The 25453-nt window shown below is 40.5% G+C and overlaps 1 long non-coding RNA gene across 23 annotated transcripts in view; it reads right to left on the reverse strand.

Annotated features, from left to right (window-relative positions):
- The window catches only part of LOC110483645 (uncharacterized), a 192923-nt gene that overhangs the window by 87857 nt on the left and 79613 nt on the right, over positions 1–25453 (reverse strand). For 19 of the 23 annotated variants that reach the window (XR_014957335.1, XR_014957320.1, XR_014957328.1 and 16 more), the window contains exon 2: positions 1–25453. This exon is cut by the window's left edge; it is cut by the window's right edge and continues 23153 nt beyond it. The exons of the other annotated variants lie outside the window; for them this stretch is intronic. This is a non-coding gene — a long non-coding RNA (uncharacterized LOC110483645). 23 annotated transcript variants of the gene reach the window in all.

A 25453-nucleotide genomic window follows, 5' to 3' on the forward strand; every position in this document is an offset into this window, starting at 1 on the left:
CACTACAGAAAAAAACCATCAAGCATATGTACCTGCAGTGGACACTATCTACCTGTAGAAATCTTGTGAGCCCTCAGCCTGTCTGGCAGGCAGCAGTCAAGGAACAGATGAAAGAGGACACAATAAAGGCAACTAATCAAACATGGCATGAAAAGAGATCGACTGAAAACCTAAATCAGCAGTGCAACAAAATATTTCACCAGTGCATACCTAATTTCCTTAGAATAATGAGCAAAAGAGAACAAAACAACCAAAGAAGTGCTCTCTGATCTTAGTCCTTCAGTTTACAGCTGAAGTCACATTCACAGTACATTCTCCCAGTACATGGAAAGTTCAAATCAAAAGCTATGGCTGGAGAGCACATTGCAAACTGATAGGTGTACAGGTTCACCAGGATGTACTGGAGAGCAGCTCTGGCTCTGCACTGCCAGGAGAGTGTGGGGATCAGAGCAGGAAGCTGAAGACTTTGCCATTGCCCAGCCTGTAGAGGATGTTTGCATCCCAGCTGTACCTCTAAAGCCAGCAGACTTGCATCTCAAGAAAGCAATTTTAATGCAGAAGCATCTTGAAGGCACTTTCTCTTTTAACTTTACATAAAAACAGCCTGGAACAACAGTCTTTAGATAGTTAAAGGTGAGGAAGAGAAATCCCACCTTCAGGACCTTCTAAAGACCTTATTGGCAGCCACATTGCATCACAGGTTCATGGATTTTATTCATGTACTTATTAGCATTTTATTCTCCCCCAGACATACTGACTATGATAAAACTGCAGCCTATACCTCACCTAATTGAGATCATGCATATAATGAACAGCATGACAAGAAATGCTGTTGCTTAATATTGAGAACCACTTTTCATGGCCTTTGAACAGCAGGAGCAGTTTTTCTTGCATTGGATCAAGCACACTTTGATGGACATGAGGCTTTTGGTGTTATTGGGGATTTTTGGTGTCAGGGTATTTTGTTGGTTTCTTCAAAATCTATATATACAAAATATATACAAAATCTATATACAGCTTGAAACTCTGTTTAGTGCACTGCAGTGCTCAAATAAAAATAGAAAGGAAATTCAATGGAAAAATGTTCTTACAGGCTTTTAAGGCTTATTTTTCAGATGCATCTGTTCAGGTGCATTGCTCCAGAAATAGAGTAGGGAAAGAATGAGAAATAGAAAAGTCATTTGCAGAATTCTAATTCACCTATGAGGATGATCTTATTAATCAGCTTTCATATTGTTCCCAGTGACCTTTTCCTTCTTGTCATACAATTATTACCCTCCTGCTGGTTTTATATCTTCCTTCCTGCATCACTGAATAAGAAGAAATTTAGTTTAGAACAGCCCATGACCCCAAGGACATGAGAGACAAGTGCTGACTAACTATGAATTTTCTCTGAATCATGTTAACATTACTCTCCAGACCCCACCACTTACACAACTGATTAAAAAAATACTGGAGTGTAAAGTCAGGGCTTTTGCAATAGCAGTCTTTCTTAAACCAAAGCAGCACGTTTCCCATTCCATTAGTTTCATAAAGGTGTTTCCTGGCAGACCTGTCAACAAGACTACAGATTACTCCTGTGAATATAAGCTTGAATAAGTTCTGAAAATTAAAGCAAAAATACCTTGCTAAGAGGTAAGAGATAATTTTTTATTTCCTCTAGCTTTACAGTATGTTTAATTGTGGAGGGAAATTTTTCCAGTATCAGGTTCTCAAATATCCCTGAACAGAATCAGATATTAGTTTTTCTTGGGATACTTTTAAAAGACTAAACTGAAGATTCTACACATGATTTCTTTCATGTCCTGCTGGACTACACTTACAACTTTACATTTTAAGTTTTCAGCACATGAACCGAAATTTTTTTTTTTTTTTTTTTCAGAGAAAAATGGAGCATAATGTCTTCTGAAAGTGATAAACTCTTACATTTCACTCACAACAGAGGTATTACAAATCCAAGTGCTTAAGTTTGTGACTGGAATTGGATTGACTATTTCCAGTGCCTCAAGTCCCTTGGAGGTACAGTAACTCAGAAAATCTAGTAAAAAAGGAGTTTACCCTTAATAATTCTAACTTTGATTGCTTTAATGAATTGGCTGATTTTGTCTGGGTCTTCTTCCTTCTCTAGTTTTATAACCAGATATACAGCAGTTTAATTAGGAAATGCAACAACTAAAAATAAAATTGAAAAAAGAATTAATAATCTTGCCTTAGAGACCACATAGACCTCTATTCCATGGGGTCCATTTTCATGAAGAAAAATTCAATAGACTAGAATATATTATTGTTTTCAAGATTATATCATGTGTTTCAAATGGGCATCACTGACAGAATAATAGACTAACAACTGTGAGGAAAACTGCTAGCATGGGATCTTCAGATTCCAAATAAACTTGAAAAAAACCTCAGAGTTTCAACAGTGCAATGAGATTAAGCTGCCATTCCCATTATTTCCTAATGGTCACATTTCTAACAACAGACCTAGAAGCCCAAGCCTGACAAACATTTTTCCCTGAGCAAATGCACTTCACACACCCTCAGCTAATTAGACTGAGCAGGATAAACTGCATATCAATAACTTGTGGGTTTCTGAGCTCTCTGAACCATGTGCAGAGTGCTGGGGCTGGATGGATATTCGGGGGGCTTGATTCAACTAAACCTGCTGCAAAAGCATTTGATTCTAAGCAAACTGAATAGAAATGCTTGCCTCCCAAATCTGGATCTGAGGTGCATCTGTTCCTCACATGAGCCTTTTCTTTATCACTTGCCAGCCTCTGACATGAGCTCAAGTGCTGATCCCACGCCAGGGCACTGAGTGGCTGCAGCACAAAGCCTGTGCCAGAACTCCCACACCAGCACTGGCTGTGCTCAGCTTTTTCTTATTTCCCAATTTATTATCCAAGTGAGCACACACTACCCTATCCTATGGAGATGGAGATTCATTATTCCAAGGGGTGTCTCTAAAAAAAAAGTATAAGAAGAAGGTTAGAGAGGTGGTCAATTACAGCTTCCAGAGTTATGTTTCATGAATGCAAATAGCTAAAATATTAACAAAGCCTCTAACATTTTACATCAGAGGTGCAACTCTGTGGGACTGCAATGCAGCTACAATAATGTGTCAAGGTGTGTATGTGAAGGGCTAGAACTGACAATAGCAATCAATGCCTCCACATCAGTTGTCACCCACTACCTTTCAGATCCTAGTCAAAAATTCAATCAAATCTGCTGCATAGGGCACCTACAGTCCCTAAACTGTACATGGAAGAAGTGAGAAAAAGACAAAATAATCCCCTGCACTAATTAAGATACAACTGTTCCTTTCAAAAGCTGATGCACTTGACTCTCAAAGGAAACAATTGTCTTTTACCAGAAAACCCAGACTGAAGATTTGTTCTTGGGTGCTAACATTAGTCCTTACAGATAACTTATAAGAAAATTGTGGCCCTACTTAAACACAATCTTCTGCCTTTGGAAGAAGTTGTGCCTCCTTTATTCAGAACCTTCTTTCTACCACTGACTTCTGCCATTCAAATCAGCCAAGGAGGGAGAAACCCATATTTGCTGCCACACAAAAGAGTGCTCAGGCCAACAGGTTTTAAGTGAAGATACACAGGCAGGGGCACATGCGCTGAAGTGCCCATACAATGAAAATGGATCACAGTGTTCAAAGTTGTGACTCCTGAGCCAGTCTGGGGCAGTACTGGGCAAGCAAAACAGCAACTTAAGAGTATTAGAAATGTTAAAATCTCCCTTACTATCTTGATGATTATCAGACACCTTCTTCATAATCCCATTAATGACAGCAGGCAGCAAACTCATGTGAATCCCAAACTGCAGGGCTGCTTTTGTTAAAACACCCTCATCTCTATTTAGTGACTGAAGTAAAAGATATGTTAAGTACCAGTTCATTTGGAGATCCCACTACATTTGGTGTGAACTGACACTGCCCTTACCTCTGAAAATCACATTACTTGGTTAGACTCAAACCTTGCAAATTAGTTGTGCAGATTTCAAAACACCACTCATCATGCTTCTCATCAGGTTCAGTATTATTCCCACTGAGTTTCATGATAAATGGCTCAGAATCAATTAACTCTATGATCCTGAACAACTGATCATATACCAGATCTTTTTAATCCTGTTATTTGATAGAGAAACCTCTTACACAAACAAAGAACACTGTCACATACAACAGAGCATTGGTTTTGTGTCTCTTTTGCTCCTTAGTATTAGCTCGTTAAACCTCAAAAGGCTTCATCCAGTTCAGAAACATAGACAAGCCAATTATACAGACTCATCCAGGAACACAAGTGAAAAATTACACCTTACATTTGAACCATTTTTCAAAAAGCTACCACTTTGCATTTAATGCAAAAATAAATGTGTTCATAGACGTATGGTTTTATATCTTAATGAATATATATATATATATAAAGATATATGCTTATATGTGAACAAAAACTTAAATATATGAACCATAAGACAATACCTTCAGAAATCTGACTACACATTATGCTTATAAAAACACAGGGAAACCCTTCTGATAGCAGCCATGGTACAGTATTTTATATGTAAAACCTTTACAAAACCAAAGTAATACTTTGTAATAGCAGTCAGATTCCAAATAAAATACAGCTATTTTAAAAAATCATTAAATGCAAGCATAACTTTTTAACTAAAAAAAAGCAACCTTGTCTAAAACACGTATGTAAAAATATCTTCTAGACAAAGCCTTTTGATAAAGAAAAGCTCATATAGACCAGATGTAACTATTGCTTTCTTAATTCTCTGCCTTTGTCTGCACTCTCCTCTTGAGCTGTTGTACCTGGTTTACACCACACGTCTCAGGCACAGATGAAGGCAGCCCCACTTCTGACCCTGGGAGGGTGAAATAATTTTGAAACTATTCTTTTTAATCAGCACCAGGGACTTGAATTCACCTGTATATCTGGTACCACACAAACACTAGCACAGAAGTATTTTCAGCTTCAGCTAAATAAATTTGAGCTCTTGGCCAGTGTCTGTTTTTACAGGTACCTCACATTCCTTTCTTAAATCTTCCAGCTGTAAAAAGGTAGCAAGTAAACCCTTTTAGTGATAGAAAATTATTTTTTTCTGCAGCCAGTGTTATGAAATGTATTTGCAAGCATGTGCTTCTGTATCTGTATATAATTGGGTCCCTGGTAAAGGAGGAAGCATTTGGCAACACCCAAACATTTTCCATACAGAAAGCAAAACTCAGTTTGAGTGTGTGTGTTCCTAGGGGTGGCAGGTACACCCCTAGATGTGGGGCTCAAGCTCAGTAACAAACCCTGGCACAAGCCACGGGGCTGTGCAAGCTGAGCCCTGCAATCTGCTTTAGCTGCACAGGTTGTCACCCAGCTGCAGCCCACACCCGGCTGATGCTGCCACGTTCCGAGAGGCACACACTGAGGCATTTCCAAGTCTCAGTATGAATTTCCTGGTGTCCACGAATCCACTCATTCCCTCTCTACACCACATCCCTTTTCCTTTGCCTTGAGCTGTGGTGCTCCTTCTGCTTGGACCAGCAGTTTATAACACAGGGAGCTCTTTGGTGCAGTTTGTCACATCCACATAATCACCTCCAGGGCACAATCCCCTGACTGCTGACAATGGAAAAGCTCCTGCTGACTAAAGCAAACCTGGATCCTAAACTCCACCTTTAAGGAAGAACCTGTGTGACCACCATAAGATGGAAGCTTTCTCACAAGACTCTTATACCTGCTTTTGATAAAAATGGTAGCTCAACACATTTTTCAAAGAATAGTCTTTTTGATACGGTCCTCCATCATTTCCCCTATGCAAACCATGTATCATAAATGATAAAACCCTTTGGTGAGGGTTACCAGACACATAAGAAATCCTAAAAAAGTGAAATTAGATGACTAAACCTAAACTACCAAGGAGCAAAACACTAAAGATAAATGTGAGTAAAGCCAGGCCTAGCACACAGGAGGCTCCTGCTCAGCCCATCCTGCTTCCAGGAGGAATTGCAACCTTTCCCAGCCATGCAGGAAATAACGCCTGAATTCTAGCCCAGGGGCAAAGCTCCAGCATGATGACATTCAAGCCATCAGATTTTGTTCATTTCAGTCTGCCCTACAGTCCTCCCAGAGCTTTTTGTTTGCATTTCATCACTTCCTTTCTTATTCCTGCTATCATAATAAGGAAAAGTTGGGATTGCTGACACAGTCCACAGCAGTTTCTCTGGGTTTAGCATATCAATGTAAACAACTTTTTGTTGTTCTTGATTTACAAAGCAGATTTTACTCCAAGTGCCACAAAGTCACTCTGGGTCTTGCTTGTCAGCATGCCACAGTCAGGTTTCTGAGGATCACCAACACCTACCACAGAGCAGACTTCAAATTTACTACACATGTATCAATAGTAGTCCCTGAATATTTGAAACATTAAACAGTGTATTGAAACCTGGGGGGGGGTTTGTTGATTTGGGGATCTGGGAGCGAGGGGTATATTTATTGGCTTGTGAGGTTTGGGTTTTTTTTTTTCTTTGTTTGTTTTTTTTTTTTTTAACAGTGTGTCACTTATTTTAATTGCAAAGGGCATACAGCAAATCTTCCACTGAAAATTTTAATAGATACCAATGTAAGTAAAAGATTCTTCCAAGATGACTAGTGTGGTTATTTTGGCAAATAGCATACTGTAAAAAAAAAGTTTTTAAATGCAAACTCAATTTAGCAAATTTTTCCAACTGTAAAAAAGGGAATACAAAATAAACCATTTAGGGTTTTTGTTTCAAATGACCTTTCTAACAAAAAAAAAAAAATTAAAAGGGCAAAGCAATAGGAAGATGGAATGAAACATTTAGTTTCATGACAAATTAAATGTTTCAAGTCAACATAGAAACATTTCCAGGCCAGAAACCAAACAGAAATATCCTGTAATTCCATAAAACCAAAATAGGTATGAGTTATAAAGATTAATAAATTTCTAAAATGTGACACCATGCTATCCTGTATCCATTATCTTGATTTACAAACTGCAAATCTGCATTTGTGTGATATCCAGATTGTAATTTGGCTCAAGTCTAAGGCAGCTTTCCATTGAAGTATTTCAAATACTTATTATACACAAAAAGGAAAGAGCCAAACCTGAGTTTCAGAAAACTATTTTTAAACCAAAATAAGACTAATGTAAACAACAATTCTGACTCTGACTTCTTGTTATTGCTTTACTCTAAACTACTAGTGAGAAGTGTTACTACTACCAGCTATTCATAAGGAAAAATACTCCTAATATTTCGTGCCAGAAGCTATTAGTGCACTTGGAAAAGGTGTAACCATGGAAGGGCATGAAACAGCAGCAAATCCACTCAAAACCTGCATGCTGCTGTCCAATACAAAGAGATGAAAAATTATGAGAATCTTTGAGGGAAAGCACCCAGGTGTCAGTAGTGGCTGGAAGACCCTGGAGCAAGAGAGGGACTGATTGGAGGCACAGGACAGAGCATGGACAGCTGGGAGGTGTCAACATTGGAGGAAACATCTCATCCTGTGCCTCTGAGAAGGGAGAAGGGAGCCTTTATTACACAACACTGAAGAAGCAGGCTCCTGTGATAACAGATAAAGAAAGGACACATATAAAGAGTTCTAATTTAGCAATGCCTAGCTAAATTACAGTCATAGAAACTTTTAGGTTGGAAAAGACATTAAGATCAAGTCCAATTGTTAACCAAGTTAACACCACCAAGTCCACCACCAAAGCCTGTCCCCAAGCACCACATCCATGGACAGCCTGTTCTGATGCCTGATCACATTTCAGTGAGGAAATTTTTACTAATATCCAGTCTAAGCCTCCCCAGGTGCAACTTAAGGCAATTCCTCTTGTCCTGTCATTTGTTACCTGGGAGAAGAGCCCAACTCCCACCTGCCTACAGCCTCCTTTCAGGGAGCTGAGGAGAGCAATAAGGTCTCCCCTGAGCCTCCTTTCCTCCCTCACTGCTCCTCAGCAGACTTGTGCTCCAAATCCTTCCCCAACTCCTTTCCCTGCAGCTCAATGTCTTTCTTGTGCTGTGGAGCCCTGAACTGGACACAGCATTTGAGGTGTGGCCTCACCAGTGCCCAGGGGGACAGTCACTGCCCTGACCCCACTGGCCACACTTTTGCTGCTACAAGCCAGGATGCCACTGGCATTCTTGACTAATGTTAGCTAACAGACCAATATAGAGCTGGAAAAAAGACAAATGCTTCTAGAAAATCCACCCTCCATCCATGTGAAAGCTCCAATGGCAAGAGAGTAGTTACTATAAGGATAGCATATGAAAAAAGCAAGCTTAATGCAAAGAAAGTGCTATTTGAAAATAAATGAACTAACTAGGGAAGAGTAGTTTGGACTTCACTGCAATAAATTGTGATACACTAGCATGAACTTGATGTTAGAAGAACTCCAGACCCATGCAATGCTGATTACTGTTAAAAGTATGGTAAAGAAAAACCTTTAATTATAAAAACTCTAATGAAATACCATAAGAATATTTCAAGTGTAGCATACATGGCACGAGGAAATGTAGACTTGAAAGACAGAAATCTGTGAATAAAATTTCACCTTGGAACCACTACAAAATTATTCAGGGAAGGTGAAATCCTGCCTAGGTGTTCTCAAATCCACCACCCACTTACCAAGGATTGAGTGAATCCTTCCCTCTGACTCAGCTCAGAGCATAAGTTTTTCTCTGCAGTAGAATAAGGTAAGCAAGGGTTTCACCTGCAGTCTTCCTTCTAGAAAATCTTCAGATCCCTGTCATGTTTATCCCAACCTACCCTAATGCTCATGCAGAGCTGCTATGATACTTAGTTCCATGTCAGGAGACAGTAGAGGCTCCTGATTTCTAGTCTTTCCCAGCTACATCCAAAGCAGCTGTGTTGGATCCACCTTGCTGAAAACAACAGGCATTCTGTCAGAAAACAAACTTCATTTTCCAAAATAAATTCTGTCCTGTAAAATGCAGTAGTGGCACACTTGTTGCCACTGGATGGTTGCTAAAGACATTTGTAAGAAACTCTGTGCCCTAACACAGCAATCTGATGTCACCCCTGAAAAGTTCGTTAGAGATAAGAAAAGCAAAATTCAAACAGTTTGGTCTTTTCCTTGAGAAAAGTTCATAATACATGAATACATGCCTGGGAATGAGGAGACCAAGAAAAACAAATACCACAGGTAGCCTGGAAACTGAAGAGCTCAGGGGAGCTGCTGAGGTGGAGTGTTATCTGACAAGGCAGCAGGAGAGCTCAGGGGCTGGAAGCACGTACCAAAAACGATGGGAAACAATTGAACCAGGTTCTGGGCATCTACTGGGAGCATGAAGTAATGGGAACCTCAGAAGTTATCAGCTAGGAATGGCAAACAGCAACATAACAGAGCTATGGCAACAGAGCCCAAGGCTTGAGCCGGGGGCTCACCAGGAATGTCACACTGGAGGACACACGCAGTCAAATGGAGAAACAGCTTTGTCCAAAATGAGTTCCTGCATACAGGGGGGTAGAAGGACTCTGCGGGTTCTGCCAGTGAAATCCAGGCTCACAGTTTCACTCCCATCTCTTAGGACATGTCTACGTTGTGTGTTTGGCCGGAAGCCTGAGCTCAGGGGCTTTGGCCTGGCCAGTCTCCTGACTGATTGCTGCTCGAGTCCAAATTAGCACACAGCCAGCGTGCCTCCCTGCTGAGAGAAGGCAACTGAGAGCCCAGAGGCAGCAAAGGGAAACTGCTTACCCTGCTCCTCAGCTGGGTTTGGAGCCCAGCAGTATGAGTGCTCCTCCTCTGCTCCAGAGCAGTCAGGATGAGGTAGCACAAACCCCACAGCCCATGGCAGGGCACAGGGAGTGCTTTCCTCCCACTGCCTGAGAGGCACCGAGGAGTTGGGCTGTGCCACCTCTCAGCTGCTGCTCTCTGCTATTAATGCAGATTTTTGTGTTGACATTGCACCAAAGCATCTGAGCACACCTCAAGTCCAGGAAAGCTGGATCTTTGCTTCTCAGAAGAGAAACCTTAGTGTCACTGACCAGGCTGAGGTCAATGACACTGTTTATTTAACAGTGGGGATGGTTGGTAAATGGCGACATAAACATTGATTCAGGCCCAAGTCAAACACACAATGCAAACCTGGCCTGAGTAAGGCCCAGCTTACCAGTTATTTTACTCTGCCAAGAAAGCAGAGCAGAAATTCAAGAGGGATGAGCTGACAGTGGAAAAGCACAGCTAAACAAAAGAACATGTCTACAACACACCACTACTGCCTCAATGGAGGCAGTACTGAGGCAGCCTACAAAAACCCCCCAAATCATGAAACACAGCTTGGCTGCAGAGATGCCAGTCACGTCAGGATATAGCAGAGCTGGATTTGCACTGCCTGGTTCCATCAGTATTTCACAGGGACAGTACCCAGAGCAAAACTGCAGATCTTACAGACTTCCAAAAACCTCTCCATCTTCTTTCTTCATTTGCCTTACACCTTCTGATGTGCTACCGAACAAGATAACAGGCAAGAACGTTCTCAATAAAAAAAGAACAATAGTTAAACATTGGAAGAACACTGATACAAAGTAAATGTCAGATTAGTGACTATAACCATTAAAAAAAAAAAAACAAAACAAAAAACTCACAACAACAACGTCAAAACCAGAACTGCAAGAACATTGCAAAAGGGAAGTTGATAAGTAGCATGCTCATTTGATTCTGGTCAAAATGCAATTTATTTCAGTCTTTAAAGGTTGTGATGAACTATGTGTTGGGTACTGATGAAAAATTATTCAGTGAATGACAGTAAAATAACAAGCCAATTTCAGAAAACCATTATGTTTGTACAGGATTAATGAATAGAAAAAAGGCAAAAGTCATCAAGTAAATTATTTTTAAGAAATTATTCACTCATCACAAGCAATAATAATTAATTACAAAATTAGCAGGCATATTACAATAGACTGATTAGTTTATAGTATGTCTACCCTGAAATACAATTAATTAAGAAAAGACAAGTTGAGTTACACAATGAAATTAGATATTTTCTTTTAATTGTAAGTAATTGTATCATCACCTGTCTGTCCAAACAGTATGCAAGCCAATCACTGGTCAGCAAAAGAAAAGGCAACACTTCGGCTAAAATGGGTATAGAAAATAGAAATCTTTATCAAAAGAAATACACACCGCATCCACAAACAGCGCATGTTAGAGTCTACAGTGCATGTTAGATTCTTTTCCAGCAGAAATAATTCTATAATTCCATGGCTTCTTCAATGGCCCCAGTGACTGTTACATACATTATGGATCAATAGCTTTTTAAAAATAAGAACAAAAATCCTACACCTGAGGCCAGGAATTGTGTTAAGAATTCCTACCCCAGAGCAGACTGCAAGGAAGGATGGTAGTTAAAAGACCTGGATCTGGTTGAAATTTGGTCAGCTGTTATTAGCAATGTGCCATTTATCATGCCTCACACCTGTTTAGCTCATTGACATGCAACAAGTTATACCATGATAGTTTCTCTTGCCAGACTGGCTCTATTTTAGGACTGATCACCTACTCAGTGAAAACCTTCTCTGGAGGTGAGGGACAAAAGGAAAAACCAAACAATGCCATGACATTAGAACTACTAAAACCAGGCTCCTGCAAACTCCAGCGGAAGACTTTTCAGAGTTTGGGGCATTTATAAAGTACTCCTTCCATGTACATACCAACGCCAAATAAAGCATGAACTCAGCATGTAACGTTCTCCATTGGTAGAAAACATACAGGATAGAATTTTGGGATCTCCTTTATACATACTCCTCTCACTTATTACTCAAAGTTTTGAGAGAATAATGTTTTTCTGATTACTCATCCCTTTAAAACTGAAATTAACCACAAAGCACAATCATGCAAGCCATATTTCCTTAGGAAATCAGATGACAAAATGTCTTGATGCACTTGCTTCTGATATTCTCACTCCTGACAACATAGGCATAGGAATAGTCACCTCAAAACCAGGGGTTTGGGGTTCTGATCACATCATAAACAAACTTGAGAGTTTCACAAATACCAATGAAAACACAGCACAGTGAAACAAAGCAAATATTTGAAATGATAGCACTAAAAACTCCTCTATAAAAATATCCCAATATATTTCTGGATTGATGCCATTCCTACATTGCAAATTCACAAGTATTTTAGATTTGTGCCTTTTTTTTTTCTTCAAGGCTATCAACTCAATAGTTTTGCTTAGGGATTTGTTAATTTTGACTTTTTTTTTAAATGTATTTGCCTTTATACAAATGTTGAATGTCTCAGTTTTGCTTACACTTTCAGTGCTGAGATGATTTGCTCCGATGGTGCCGGTGATCTGCGAAACTGAAATACGTGACAGAAAATCTCATGCAAAAGCCATTCAGAAATAAATCTGAAAGCTGGAACCAAGGCAAGGGATGATGATGTTTGTATCCATGCTACATAAACACAGAAAGTTTTGAGGGTCTTTAGTTCACCAGCACCCACAGGTACAAATTTGGGAACCAGTTTCTAGTCTAACCTCACCCATTTTGCCTCCTTTTCTGTGTTTAGAGGGGGAGAAGGATGGAGAATAAAATCAAAGAGATGCTCATCAATAAAAACAAACATGCAAAAAGCTCAAAGACCTGACTTTCTGGAAAGCCATGGCCTTCAAAATCACCACACTTCTGAAATGAGAGCACACTGAAATAATACCTGCACGTTTGGGGAGTGTGATTTTCACCTTAAACACCATTAAAATGAGAAATTGGTCACACAGGCACTGATCAGTGGACACAACATCGATTAAATAGTGCAGCTCATTTTTCTGTTCAACTTTAAAAGTCTTGTGATAAGCATGTAGGAGACAGTGTGCACTCTATAAATATTATGTGATGATGATGATCCTCCTTTGATAAATGCATGAACTGTGAGATTTGTGTATTTCCATAGCAACTTTAAGTCTTTGTTTGTCTAGTAAAGAAAAGGATCATCAGTAATATCACTGGCAGGTCAGCTTTCTTTACTTGCATGTAGGAAGAAAAAGGGATGGAGAGAGAGTGATAAATATGAAGGCTGGCATACTTGAGATTGTTTCACTACTGTAAATTGCTTTCTAACTATTTAAGTACAACAGTTACATACTCTCTGTTGTATTCAACTTAAAAGTCCCATCCACTTGCTGATGTAAAAATTAAAGATGTGTAACTTCTCCATCTTGATTTGCTTATCCACATTCAAATACAGCTTCAAGACTCAAAACCCTAAGTGCTTAAGAAAAAAAGGATTTTGATATACTTGGCTGCATCCCAGCTCCCTAAAAACCCTTCCTGTCATGATCCATTAACTACAGCACTGAAGATAAGATTACTGGCTTCACTGTACCATACACCGTGGCTAAAGGTAAATAAACATTATCTACAAGGAAGGTGCAAGCTTTTTGAGATTCAGAATAAGTGAAATATGAATGATCAGGAATAGGAAAGCATTCAATCTCTGTTTTAGCAAGGCTAAATTTTTACTTAGGGTGAATGTTTAATAAATAAGCACATAATGGTACAATGGGTCTGGAGTGACTGGGACCATGGCCATTCATGGCCCAGGTACTAAAGTGGATTATGCCCCACAGTACAAGCTTCCCCCTTGCCATGCACCACTCCTGCTGCTTTGGCTGGCTGGAAAGGAATCCCTTGCCATAACCAAAGCAATGTCTTTAGCAGCTGAAATGTTCTAGAATTTAGCATTCCAGCTGCAGTAACATTCTGCATGTGTATATTTCTTTTGGTGATTTTTTTCCCTGCAGAAAGTAACTTTAGCAAATCTAAATTACTTCCTGTGCTGTGTGATGAGCATGCTCATATTATTCCATCAAGAGTTCTGTCTCCTACTTGTAAAGGAACCATACACCTGGTATATACTTTTTGTAATGATATTTTCTACAGTTTGCCATATGAGCAGTTGTCAACTTAGAGTAAAATCTGTTTCCTGCCAAATTTTCTGTTCTGCTCCACATCTCACTTGTTTATGAACCTGATTTGTTATGGGTAGACTCCTCAAGGATATGCACTATGTGTCTTGTTAATTTATTTTTCAGCAAGTGTAATAAAACTTTTTGAATACTTGAAAGAAATCAAATAAAGCCAAGTTGTTCAATGCTTTACACTAACATAATTCTGCCAGGCTTAACAGAATAGTGGTTATTTAAACCAGCTGTTTATTTAGTCCATAAAAGAACAGAACAACAGGTAAAAGTATCAATTACTCATTGTGAAAAATTAAAACAAAGTTCAGGAGCTCAAATTCTACCCTTTAAAACCAACAGAAATCCTATTTTAGGTACATTTTATGAATAATGGCTGAGCTGACTGGGATACTACTTGCACCATTGGGGATGATCACAAAACCATATTATCCCTGGGAAAGGAAACCAGTACTATATCCCAGTCTCTCTGTGGCTCAAGAGAGGGAAGGAGCACACTAGAGTAAGCAGCCTCTGGTTTGGTGGAATCCCCATGTTTCAGTTAATGGTTTAAATGGTATTTTTTGTATTCAGCAAATAATTTTCTGTATTCCTGTGCAAAAATGCTCAAATTTATTTTGGAGCAACAAATCTCCTTCTCCCTATGTAAGTATATGAAATACCTGGAGGAGAGTAAGAGACTTTATTTCTCTCTGACCTAAGGAGTATGAAGCAGGAGAGTTCTGAAAAGAGGCAAGGAAAGAAACTGCTGATCCACAACCTCCCTGTACCAAAATAGGTTTGAGCCTGCTGGACAGAGCAGCTGAGCCAACACACTTTGAACCCTCTTGGGATCCAATTTCACAGTTTGCAACACAGGGCAAGGGCTCCATCCAGGACAGATTTACATGGAAAACTAAACAGGTGATTTTACTACCACTTTCCTCTCTTGCCTCTGCAGCAGCTGTGCAGTTTGTTTCCCCTCGCATGTGTCACTGAGGATGCATCTTCCCCATTGCAATTACAGGGGTGACTGTTGGCAGAGCAGGCTTTGTGGATCCACTGTGGTTTGTGGAGAGCCTTCAATTTGCTGAATTTTCAGCAAGAAGGTGAGCTGGGCTTTGCACATCACCAGATGTTTCACTTCTGTCAAAGTGCAAACACCAGACAAATTTCTGGTCCCTGACAGCAGCAGAGCTTGGTTGTAGTGGTGTAGAGGAACAGTGAGTGTCAGAAATGCTTCTGAACATCAGACAGAAAAGAGTTATGCACCTCCCTGATGCACTGGAACTAGCACAGAGTTTGGAGACTTGTATTTTGTGGTTTAAGAACTTAAATTTGTGTTCAAAGAGATGCATTGCCTTCAAGCTAGTGGAAGCTTAGGTTCTGATTTTGTTAAACAGTCCCAAAACAAACCAGAAGTCACCTAGCCACTATACTACACTTGTTCCACCTGAGCCAATTTGCATCTTATCCCAAAAAGAACTCACACCCATATATTTGTCCTGGCAGGCAGGCATCTTTACCCACCAGGCTGTAACTGTTTGTTGTGTCTCTTCCACCTCCTTTTCCTGAAGCTGCTGTGTAAGCATTTCCACCCACCACTCAGACTAAACTGGAGACATCATGCTCTGTGACAGAGAGGCAAAATACCTTTCTTGTGGTCCCAAAAGCCTTGCTCCAATCCCTGCTAAAGGTCTGCTCACCTGAAAGGCTAATCCCAGCTGATACCTGGTTATTACAGGTGACCACATATCATTGCTCTGGGTTGTCTTAGCTGGGATGGGCTACATCTTCCAGGGTGGTTTTTTGAACACTGGAAAACCCTACTTGCAGCTGCTCGTAACCTCTGCATGGTGGTTACAGACCTTTTTTAATCCTTTTGTAGAGTTTTGTCCTTAGGGAGCTACAGTTTGTCTGAAACATCTGTATTGCTGAGTTTATTGCACAGCCAATTGAAAATGCTGCCTGTTGTTCCAGAGAACAACTTGGATTCAGACAGTAGGCTCCATGGGTCTATGATACTCAGGGGGATGAGCTGAGATATGCAAAGAATAAACCATTTTATCTGAAACTGGTGAAGTGAATGATGTTTACATGTTTTTGTGTCTCTCATGAAGAGCTACGAATCTGCATTGGTTAATTCTTCATGAAATGACATGGGCTGGTTGCAGAGGAATCTCTTCATACCATCACACTGCTGATACAAACACATCACTCTAACAGCTATGAAGTCAGGGCTCTATCTAGCAGAAAATTCCCATCAACTCAATTAAGTGCTGCTCATAGTCTGCAGATGATCAGCAGTTGCTGCTGGACACACAGGACAGTTCATGCACTTATAGATCTGTTAAAGGCAAACACAAATACCAGCAGTCAGTTGAATCCAGCAGATTGCAGATGCTCCTTGGGAAGAAAAAAAAAAAAAAGCCTTCAAGATGCTATACAGTGATGGCTACTTGCAACAGAAATGAACCAGTGTGTGCATGGTGCTCATATATGAGGCTGCAGGAACATGTCCTCATATTCCTTACTCAGAAACGTCTGACAATCATGTCTCAGCCTGAAAACGTCTTAGAAACACTGACGAAAATTACTTTTCATCATCAAAAATTATTCACACCTCAGCAAGAAGCCAAATAAGGACACTGTTTTGGGAGTGTCCCAGACACTGAACTATTGTTTTTAATCCTCTTACTTAAATACGCACAAGCACAGAAATCTCCTAAGGTGCTTAGCAGTGTTTTTGACAGAAACAATCCATGCCTGTGCAAAGGTAAGGGAAAGGGAACTGAGCAGACATGCCTGCAGTCATGAGCAGGGAAAGTTCATGGCCTGGGTCAGCAGGCTGCAGGCACAGAGCAGATCAGCACAGGGTCACAGGCATCCTGCCTGCTTTCTGCCAGGAGGGCTGGCCATGCCTCAGGAGGCTCTCACACAGCCCAGATTTCAGATCCCCCAGGGTACTGGGGTCTCATGTGCAGTACTAGGCTGGCCTTTCCCAGCAAACCCACTCAAGAGCCACAGTGTGGAAGGAGATCATCCTATGGAGTAGATTCTAGACTAACAGGAAGTTCTCTTTTGTTCTTTTTCTCAAAAAGGTTGTCTGAACCCAGCAGAATTTGTTTGCAATCTCTGCTACACAAAAGCAGCTGGATCCACCCAGAGCAACTTAAACAGCAGCCTAAGCAAGGACAAAAAGCACAGTTCTGTACCTCTGGTTTCTTCTCTCCCCTTCTTTTCATTTTCTTGCCTCTTTTATTCTTTTTTCTTTCACCCTTTTTCTTTGGCCATTTTTTTTTTCCTCCTTTTTGCAATTTCACCTCCACTGCCATCTGTAACTCCTCTTCCCTAACAGTGCTACTTGAGAATAGTTTATGCACACTATGCTGTGTGTAGCTGGTGCCACATGAATTGGAGGCTCTTAGGTGATAGAATCTGCTTGTACTTGCTCTAAAAATAGCAATCAGGATTACTGAGATATAATGGGAGGAAAAAGTGAGACCAAACCTGTCTGCAAGACTTCAGATGATAAATATGGTTTGTTTGTTGGGTTTGGATTTTGGTTGGGGTTTCTTTTTTGCAGGAAGAGGTTGCATTTAATATTAGTGTAAGCAAGTGAACACACATTCATGAGAACTTAAGAGTTAGGACAATACAACTTGGGCAAAACAGGACATGCAAGACTAAGACTAAATGACCATAAAAAAGTCACTACATAATGTTGTGAAATCTTGGGGGTGGAGGGCGGGACTGGCTGGTTTTAATATCAGGGTTTTTTTGTCTCTAGGCCAAATTCTCATTATGAACATCAGAAACAACAAAAGCACATACAACTAGGCACCATGAACATTTGTGCAACTTTGAAAAATGTCAGAAATAGGGAGAAAATAAGCTGTGTGTGACAAGACCTAGAAAATCTGTTTGTTCCTGGTAGCTACTCCTTAGCAGCCATCAGCTCTGCTGTTAAAACAAACATCAAAGGTCTGAAATTCCAGAATGACTTTTGATGTCTGCACAAGTTCAGTAGTTAAAGTTGAAGACTTGTCATATGAGGAGTTTATGCCAATTATAAAGCATAAAAAAGAAATCACACACATGCAGGCATATGTTCATTATTAAAACAACAAGTCCACCAACTCTACTTCTCCACTGAATGTTTGGCCTATTTTATGAGAAAATAAAAATGAGAAATAGCTCCAGTTTTCAAGGTGAAATACTTGAAAGAAACAAATAAATGTCAGTAGTAGCTTTCCCTGCATGCCTTCCTCTTTCTACTGAACTGTTGCTGGTACATTCTTCAGCTTAACCCTCACATGCCCTTGTTATTTTTCTGTAATGCATACCTTTTCCCTGTTGCAATACAGGAGTCTGGATTGCTACTTTTTATACCATTGACCAACAGACAACTTGGTTCCCAATGTCACCCAATGGGATAAAATAATTTTTATTAATTTAAAAAAATAAATTAGATTACAGGTTGTCTAAATGTTGCATATCATGCTTGCTTTAGCTGCCCCTTAAAATGCCAACACTTCACACGGCTGTATTTATCCCCTAAAAAATTAGTAAACAGACCCCAATTGGTGCAAACTGGCATAACTTTTTAAAAATAATTTTCCAAATGTTTTCGCAAGCAAAAGCTATAATATCTTAAAGTTTATAGGTATATTAAGAGAACATAAGAATAGGTAATCTACAAAGCAAAACCACAAACCAAATCAAGCCAAATTGCCCCACTTCCCCATCAGGTAATGGGGCAGGGAAGGGAAGACTGCTTACCTGAAATGATTTTTAATGGAGTCATTTTAAACTTCAAGTGAAATTTTCCAAAGCACTGTAACAATTTGGTATCCAAACCTCACTGTCTTTCAGATAGGTGAATTCCAACTTGGTACATTTCTCAGTGAAACAGCGTGTGGGGAATAGTCATGTATGGCTAGCTCTCAGAAAGGGTGTGACATCTTCCCAAGACAAGTGGATTCCTGTTGGAAGCACAACTTTGATTCCTTCTACGTAGCCCTATTCACTTCTGCAAACCCACGTTCTCAGGTCCTGCACTGGACAACAATCTTGCCACAATGGCTGCCAGAACCAGCAGGATAATGCTTGGAAACCCTCCAATCATAGCTGACACATTCAGGGCTTTCTGCTTTCCTGCCACTAGTTTTGGAGCCGGACAGCCACCATGGCTCCAACCCGAGCAACGCTTGGCACTTCAGGGAGCTTCCCCAGCTGCTTCCAACAGGTTGGGAGCTTCCCAGAGTGCCCAAGAAAGCATGGCAGAGCCAGGAGTCAGAAATTATGAGACCTCTTTCATTATTAAAGCTTAAACCATGTTTTCCCATTTTCCTGAACTTGAAGTTTTCCCATTTTCCTTTGAGTGGAAAATTTTGAAATGCCACTTTTTGTTCCAATTCAGTGCAAAAACATACTGGAATTCATGTCTCTTCAAGCACAGCTCCCCGTCATAAAACTTCTGAGTCTCATCTAGTTCTTCTGTCTTCAATGCCTTTGAAATCACCCCCTGAGCTCTCTCTGATGAAATCATAAAAGCAAATGCGTGCTTCTACTTTATATTCAGTCAAATACCAGATGTTTAAATATTCTCATCATATTCAACACACAAATATCTGTTCAAAAGTTTTGTTTCACAGTATTGAGGGAATTACTCTCCTTCATACAAATGCTAATATTAGAATGCTGGAAAGACATTTCATGCATAAATAAGAGCATTTATGGCTATTCATTGTTACTTGGTGTTCATTTAGGTGTTGGTGATCAAGGCAAGAGCAACTGGCATTGTCTGCCTAGACATGTGCAGAGCATTTGACATTGTTCTGCACCACATCCTTGTCTCTAAACTGGTGACAGATTTGATGGATGGGTCACTGATGATGGGTAAGGAACTGGCTGGGCAGTCACACTCACAGTGAGACTCCACCTTGAGTACAGTACCCAGCCCTGGGGTCCCCAGCATAAGGGGGATGGGGATCTGCTGAAGCAAGTCCAGAGGAGGCCAAAAAAATGTTCAGAGAGCTGGAGCTCCTTCCTATGAAGACAGGGGGAGAGAGTTGACTCAGGCTGGAGAAGATGTGGCTCTGGGGACATCTTACAGCACCTTAAAGTACATAAAGAGAACCTACAAAAATGTTGGAGTGGAATTTTTCACAAGGAGAGAATACAGGATAATGTCTTTAAACTCCAAAATGGTGGGTTTAGATTAAATTCTTTACTTTGAGGGTGATGACACCTTGGCACAGGTTGCCCACAGAAACTGTAGATGCCCCATCCCTGTGGAAGTGTTTAGGGCCAGGTTGGATGGGGTACTATGTAACCTGGTCCAGTGAGAGCCATCTGTCCATAGCAGGGGGGTTGGATGAGATGATCAGTAAGGTCTTTTCCAACCCAAACCAGTCTATCATTATTCTTCTTGTAAAACAATTCTATCAGGCAAATAATAGTCTATGATTTCTGTGACCAACCATACACAATGAACAAGGGAAAAAGCCAATGTAAGCAACAATCTGGAAACTTCTTTCCCAAAACTGATTTGTAAACAGTTAAAGTTACAAAAAAAGTTGGATATACAGAAAAAAAAGTGAAAGCTACCTTCTAAACACACTATTACCATTTCTTCAGCCACCTTGGTAAAAAGTGTGTGCAGCACAAAGGAATTAACTCTGCCACCTCTTGCCACTACCAGGGCATGCCCAGCTGCCTCGGCTGAGGAGGGGCTTTTCCACAGCTGCCTCTGGTCTACTACTGTTGCCTGGATTGTGGGAGCTGCAGGGCTGCTGAGGAACATGCCATTTGTGCTGGAAAGCATCCTAAAGCTTTTGAAATCCCAGCTGCCACAGGCTGCTCTTGGGAAAACAGGATCCATAACATCTTGGTGCAAAACTGTGTCACTGCAAAGTAATACAAAAGGGTTTTGTGCCATGGTAATCTGATTCCATCTACAGCATTCACTTTAAGACAAATAGGAAGTGATGAATGAGATTCAAATTCTTTTTGGTATGCAGCAGCAGCCGAGATTTTGTTAAGACCAGAGACATGGTTAAGGAATGCAGTGGCCATACTTTCTTTTCCTATGAGCTGTTCTGAATTTCTTTAGCAATGAACTTAGAGTTGCTATTTGTTTTCTGGGAAATTGGGTCACACAGACTAAGGTAGAAGACTAAGATAGAACACAGGTAAGGTGCAGTATCCTCTATGTGAGTATCTGCCAAGTGTGACATCCTGAGACGAATATGACCATGACATCTCTGGGCACTCTGCTCCACTTCACTAATATCCATTTCTAGAATAGTTATGCATTCTTGGCCTCACATCATCTGGGACTTCTGAAAAAAAATGGAGATTCTGTTGGCTGTTATAAACAGATTAAGGGCTCTGAACAGTTCACAGGACTATGCCCTGTCAAATACAAGAGCCATTAGCTACAATTTCTGTTCGCCATCCAATTCTTTAACATTCACATTCATCATTTTCGGAGGAGGAAACTGCAGGGATCCCCTTGCACTGGGAAATTGTAAGAGAGTCAACCTGCAGGAGGCAAAGAGTGGGCAAGGGAGACAATGAGCTCATGAGCTCCTCTGCTTCAAATAACACCTGAAAAGTCTTTGGGGATAAAGAAGGGGAAGCAGAAATAGGATGTTTCTGTCAATCTTTGGAAGCCTTCCAACTTTTCAGCTGATTCAGATGCATTGCAGGCTACTAGCTCCAGAGTTTAGCAGGGATAGAGACCCAGTAGCAAGCTGAGAGGCTCTTTGGCCCACTCTGTGCTCACCTGTCTGGCACAAGGGGAAACAGACCAGAGCCATTGTCCCACTGAGTCATCAGCACAGGCTCCTTCTCCAGGGATCCAGGCAAGCATCAGTGCAGCCAGCGAAGCTGAGGTCAGTGTGTCATAAGTTTGACTGCAGCTTAGCCTCCAACATCCCATAGGAAACACAAGCAGATTTTCTAGCATTCTACAGAGGAATGAATACACATAGCTGTCTGCACCACAGAAGCCTCAGATGATTACTTATCACAAATCAACAAGTCCATCCCAGAGCCACAGTCAGAACAGCTTTGGGCTCAGTTGCAGCTCATTTTTGGCAACACATAAGCATTCATCCCTGTTTGAAAGACACCCTGAAACACAGTGCCAGTGTCACATCAAAGGTTTTAGTTGAAGGGGCAGGATAGCAAAACTTCCATGAAGACTTTCCCAAGAGTGTAGTGTAGAACGTAGTGTAGGAAGTATTTTTGCTCCTTAGTATTTTACACACATAAGAGTAGGTCAAGTCCTTTGAGACCATACAGTTTAACCCTTGGATTGTCACTGTATTATCCAGCCAGGCATACAGTTGCAGCAGCAAAAATGGCACACAATCTGAAACTGCAAACTCAAAACTCAGGTGACAATCAGACCTGGTGGAACACCATATGATATTTTTAATTATATTATTCAGCAAGTTTGACAGATTTAATAACGTCACTGTAATATTTATTGCCGAAAGAATTGTCTGTTGACATGTCGTGCAAGTATTTTTGAACCATGTTATAATATTAGCCAAGACCAAAACAATTATTATAAATCTAATTATTCTAAAACCTGGAACATTAAAGGTCACTAAACCTGCCTCTTGGCAACTACATTTATTTTCTGTGTCTGACAACTGACTTTCAGAAACACTAAAGGTGCTTTTACTTTCAGGAGCATCCTATTATGAGGAGTGAAATGCTCATTCTCCATTTAGGGCAACATCCCAAAGACCATTAACAGTCCTTCATTGTTGAACACTAAAATCTCTTCTCCTAAAGGATGTTATGATGCTACTTATTCACTTACACAGCAATTTTATCAATTTTTTGTGGTATTCTACTACTCACATTAGTGTTTTCTAAGATGCTTCCAAAGCAGAAGTTCCCTGTGGTCTTGGAGCATTTTTATTAGCTCCTCAGGAAGCCAATAAATTGGAGCACTTGGTGTAGAAAATGAGATCCTATGCCCTATTTGATATGTGTTTATGTTCTATTGGAATAAAGAGATGAGCTACTGATAGAAATTCTGTTCATTAGCTTGTATTTATTATCAGACTGCAGCTGCAGCCTTTGGGCTGGCTGACATACTTAAAGTGTTTTCTAATATAATAAGTACTTTGGAGGAAAACAGTGTTAGCATTATGAAGCCAAATTCTAAGACAGTTACAAAAAAAGCTACTCTTATTTACTCTGTTAACATGCTGTAAGTTGGGCTGACATTAAAAGCAGGAATTGGGCTGCATACTTAAATATATGTTAATACACAGAAAGAGCGCAGTGCCAAGCTGTCTGAAATTGCAGACTCTCACTAGTGAACCCAACCACACAACACAATCTGTCACGTCAGGAAGACTTAACAGCACTGGTCCAATCCAATCCAGTTGGGACTAGCCTAACCCAGCAACCTCAGCAGTGCCCACAGTTAGAGCCCTTTGCTTCTGGAATGCAGCACAGCCTGACCCAGAAGCTGAACCACTACCAGTGCTGTCCTCCTCCACTTCCACATTCATGCAAAAGAAGTCAGCTCAGGCTCATTTTCAGCAATTAATTTAGAGTCTAAATTTAGACTTAGTTGAGTCCAGAACTCTTAGAGGTGTGAGCTCCCCTTTCATTGTGCAGAGTAATCCTAGCAAATACTGACAGTTCAAAATACAACTTCAGGAAAAATACTGTCTACTGCTAAACTAATGTCACCACTAAATGCTACAGAAGAGTGGATGAATCTGGTAGTTATTACAGATACATTAAACTTGTCACATCTGCAAATTCAATCTACCAAAATGTAGAAAATGCCTGAAATCTGTTTCCCAGGAAGCAAGTTCACATGAAAAAACAACAGGAATGGTTCCAAAGGACAGGGGATGGAAACACAGGAACATTAAACTGAGCCCAATGCAGGCAGAGCATGGCCACAGAAACAGTACATTGGCTGTCTTTTTTATTCACCAGCCACTGGAGGGAAGGCATTAAGTGCTTTGACAATGGGTCTCAACATTTTTGTGTCAAGAACAAATTTAACTTCCACAAACAATGGATGTCACCCTGCAAGACATTACTTTTCTGTGATGACTCCCAGTATCTTGTCATAGTTCCTAGTTTATTTTTTACCCAGGTACACTCCATTTATCCAAAGTCTTGTCTCACTCTACTGTTTTCAGCTTATCAACCTCTACCCCAGCTCTCTAGCGCCTTGCTTGTTCTCCCTTATCCATCATTCACTGTCCTCCTGACCATGTCTTTTTCTTCCAATTCACCCCCCACACTCACTGGTTCCCATTTGCAGTCTCAGCCTCACTTCATTACAAGAAAGCTTGCCTCATGATCCAGTCTCAGCTTTCTCCTGCCCTGCACAGCCCTTAAAAAGCCTGGTTATCCCATGCTTGTCCTAAGTTCTCCACCTTTCTTATCATATCTGCACCAGAAAATAGATATTTCCTATCTGATTTGCCCCACATCTGCACAGCCAGCAGAGGTGATCACAAGGAGAACATGCAGAGCACCTGGATGCCCTGGGGTGATGCTCAGAGCAGCACTCAACCCTAGGTGAAGTCATCTGCTTCTACTGAGCAAATCTGAACCAAAATGTTTTGATATTTGCCTCTGATCAAACCCATCCTAGGTCAATGTCTTGAAAGAGCAGCAAAAGCAATCCCTGATCCCAGAACCACCTCTGACTTGAAGTTCTCCTGGAAACACAAAAGCATATCAGAAGAGAAAGTCAGAAAATTCCTTTTAGCAGAGTGAGTAATATTAGAAAGGTATTTCAGCTGAAATGCAATACAGAAAAGGGACACTGTTCACACACAGATTATTAATTTGTAAAGAATACATTTATGTCAGAATTCAGATATTTTCTCTCAGAGAATCAGCTTTAAGAACAACTTCCTAAGTTATTCCAAGATTCCCTAAGCTCCCCACATCCTGAAATAAAAAATTACAGGATGCACTTTCCCGAATGGTTATGCCTAGAAATCAGAGTTGATGCCTTTTTATTTTTCTCACAATATTCCATGTTTAGCAAACATGCAGCATGAAAATTTTTACCCTAATAATTTAATAATCTGCTTGTAAGAGAGAGCTGTGATAGAGTGTTAACCAATCTCAAAGACACTCTTGCCATCAGGTCTGACAAAAAGATACAGAAGAGAAAACTGCAAATGCAACAAAGCATGGAAGCAGATACTACATAAGATCATCAATGCTTTTTGAGCAGTGTGGAAAAATGCAGACAGACGTTAAGACAGGTAAAAACCTGGTGGGGTTTTCTGGCCTTAGGCCAAATAAATAATACTTATCTCTGGAATTCAGCATTTCACATTAATGGGTCATAACTGCCTCACTGCTTGGAAAGGGTCAGGTTCAAAAGGAAACCACTGGGTTTGTCCATTGCCTCTATGTCTGACAAATGGCTGAGGGTTTCCTGGAGATAGAGAGGTTGTGCCTAAATGTTAGGTACTGAAG

The sequence above is a fragment of the Lonchura striata genome, chromosome 9 (genome assembly GCF_050655825.1).
Source record: "Lonchura striata isolate lonStrDom1 chromosome 9, ASM5065582v1, whole genome shotgun sequence".
In the NCBI taxonomy this organism is placed as follows: Eukaryota; Metazoa; Chordata; class Aves; order Passeriformes; family Estrildidae; genus Lonchura; species Lonchura striata.